The sequence below is a fragment of the Pelophylax lessonae genome (assembly GCF_965119305.1).
Source record: "Pelophylax lessonae genome assembly, chromosome: 7".
Lineage (NCBI taxonomy): Eukaryota > Metazoa > Chordata > Amphibia > Anura > Ranidae > Pelophylax > Pelophylax lessonae.
In genome coordinates this window covers 238185429-238188827 of record NC_138774.1, presented here as the reverse complement: position 1 = coordinate 238188827, position 3399 = coordinate 238185429, and positions in this window count along the sequence as shown.

Sequence of the window (3399 nt, the reverse complement as noted above, 5' to 3'; positions counted from 1 at the left end):
TCCTCTTGTTTCAGCCTCGTATAGCAAACATATATTACGCTGCCAGTATTGGCATTACACAAGTTAACCATGTCCTGGAAAGAGGTCTAATTTTGGATTCCAAGTCTAAACCTGCATCATGATACTTGACCTCTAAGTCTCAGTAAATGTTAACCTCTTCCCTGCACTTATACAAACCCGAGAAACTTTCCTATTAGAAAAGGGTGGGGAAATCAAGTTCTCCCTCTAACCCAGCCTTCATACCCCAGGAGAACCCCTAAAGTTTTTTTCAGATCTTGGAAAACCCTTACTAGAATCAATTAATTGGAGGTCAATGCAAAACCAGCCCTTACATTGGTGGTGAGTGAGAAGATTGCCCTGTTACGGATAGCTAAAAAAAGATCATTGCTCAAGGGCTCAAGCAGTGCTGGCCCCTGGAAGAATACAGGCACCATCCATGGGAGGACATTCAGTCATAGCTCAAGGAACCCCCAGCAACATCTGGAGGAACCCCGGGGGTTTCTGTAAACCTTGTTAAAATTGACTTCTCTATACCAACTAACCTATGAGGCCAGAGGCTGGTCAGACTGGGTTGACATCATAAACACTTAAGATTCTTAACCCCTTGGCAAAAGCCGCCTGGGCCGTGGCACTGAGAGGCTGCACATTTGCGTGAATTGCGATCAAGAGCGCTGTCCCGAGAGCGTGCGCGCCCAGCGCTTCCGGCACAGTGACCGGCGTCTAACCGAAAGCTATCGGAAGTTTTCAGATCATGTGACTGTCGTGACAGCCAGTTATGGCGATCACATGATCTTAAGCCACGCCCCACCTCCCACCATCTTAAACCTCTTAAGGAGCCAGGAGGCGCAATGCGAAGAGGTTAAAGTGGTTGTAAACCCTCACATATACAATAAAGGGACTATCCTCAGGTGGGACATAGAGGTGAAACAAATCCTCCTACATAAGTTGTACTTGTTTTTCTGAAGCCATTTCTTCTCTACAACCGATTAAAGTGCTGAATTTATATAGCTTGTCTGAGAGTTTAGAAAAAAGGTGGTGGAGAGATGAAGTCACGCTCTGCTCAGTGCAGGGAGCTCTGAGAGCTGATTGGAGAGAAGAGACACACCCCATCCACGCAGCACACAGGAACAGAGCTGAGGCTTTCAATCAGCTGGAGGTCCCTCCCCTGTCACCTTTTTTTCTCTTGGTGTCAGGAAAACTTGATAGCAGAGGAACGAAACAGCAGACAGAAATTACACTTAGAGGTATATTTACTAAAACTGGTGCACACACAATCTGGTGGCAGTTGTGCATAGTAACCAATCAGCTTCTAACTCCAACTTGTTCAATTATGCTTTGATAATAAGCCCCCGTTCACCCCGGGGTGATTTGATATGTCGAATCGCATGGCAAATCATGTGAAAACGAAATAGTTAAAACCCGCGCTAAAAAGTGTATAAATGTAAAAAAATGTGAATAAAACTGTGCTTCCTGGAGCTGCTGCTCACTAAGTAAAAGATCAGAATGTGATAAAATCAATAAAAAAAGGCAGCGCTAACAGGTAAATATAATAAATATATCCGTATGACTGTGTTCAAAAATCCAAAAATACATATAGAGTAAAGTGCATATATATTTGCACTTTAATATGTATGAATTTTATACCCATTGATCACGATATGCACTTTTTTTTGAACACAGTCATACGGATATATTTATTATATTTACCTGTTAGCGCTGCCTTTTTTATTGATTTTATCACATGGCAAATCAGCTCCTATTGCCGGCAATGGCATCGTCTGAATCGGTGCAACGCTGACTTTGCAGCTCTGCACCGATTCCCAAAAGTAGTTTCTGCACTACTTTTGGCGACTTCGGGGGCGATTTTAATACACATCTGTGCATGAACCCACACAGATGCCTCTCAAATCACCCCAGAAGTAGGACTAAAATGCCGGTTTAAAATCGTGTTCACCTGAACTCTCACGATTTCAAACCCGCATTTAGGACTTATGCACACAGGGCGTTTTTACAGCTGCTTTTAGGGATAACGGGCTTTTTTTTTTTTTGCAGCTTAACCACTTGCCTTCTGTGCACTTAAACCCCCTTCCCATCCAGGCCAATTTTCAGCTTTCAGCGCTGTCACACTTTGACTGACAATTGCGCGGTCATGCTACACTGTACCCATATGAAATTTTTATCATTTTTTTCACACACATAGAGCTTTCTTTTGGTGGTATTTAATCATCTCTGGGTTTTTTTATTTTTTACAAAAAAAAAGAATAAAGACAGAAAATGTTGAAAAAAAAAAAAAAGTTTTTCTTATTTTCTGCGAGTAAATTTTGAAAATAAAATTTTCTCCTTCACTGATGTGCGCTGATGAGGCGGCACTGATGGGCACTGATAGGCTGCACTGATGGGCTGCACTGATGGGCACTGATGAGGTGGCACTTATGGGCACTGATGAGGAGGTACTAATATGCCGCACTGATGTGCACTGATAGGTGGCACTGATAGGCGGCACTGCTGGGCACTGAGGTGGCACTGCTGGGCACTGAGAGGCGGCACTGACGGGCGGCACTGATGGGCACTGAGAGGCGGCACTGATGGGCACTGGCGGATGGCACTGATGGAAACTGACGGATGGCACTGATGAGCACTGATGGGATCATCTCTCATTGGATGGTCCGATCACGTGGTGAATGGCCAATCCAAGGGACACGGCCGACACAGATTCTCCCCGATGCGCGCTCGCGGGAGCGCGCGGGGAGCCTGCTTCTGGGAGGCCGTTTAAAAACGGCCTCCCGAAAATTCGAGTCCGCGCTGCAGCCGTATATAGACTGTAGCGCGGATGGGAGAAAGTTAAAAAGGCCCCTCCATGTTATTCTATGGTCTCATGCACACACAGGTTTTTGGGAGCTGTAAGTGGCATAGGCATTTTTAAGCTGTAAAAAAAAAAACCCAGGGCTAGCGCGTTCTGAAGCAGCAGCATTAGGCTGTAAAAACGCCTGATGCTACTAAAGGCTGCATTCAGCGTTAGGCCACGTCAGACATTTTTAAGCTGTAGTAGTTGGATTTGAGGTTGGAAAATGGAAGAGGACAGAGAAAGGCTGCAAAACACTAAGGCCGCTTTTCCAGAGGGAGTCCGTTCAGATCTGCCTGTCAGTTTTTTTGGCGGATCTGAACGAATGCCCCATGCATCTCTAATAGGGCATCGGATGTCAGCGGAGACATGTCCGCTGACATCCGATCCAAACCAATCCATCAAAACCGGACGGATGGAAACCCTATTTTCCATCTGTCTGGCAGATCAGATCGGATGAGAACGGACAAACGATTCCCCATAGAGATGCATGGGGACCTGACAGCTCCGTCTCTGCACACAGCACGGAGACAGAGCTGCCATCCTCCTGCTCAGCG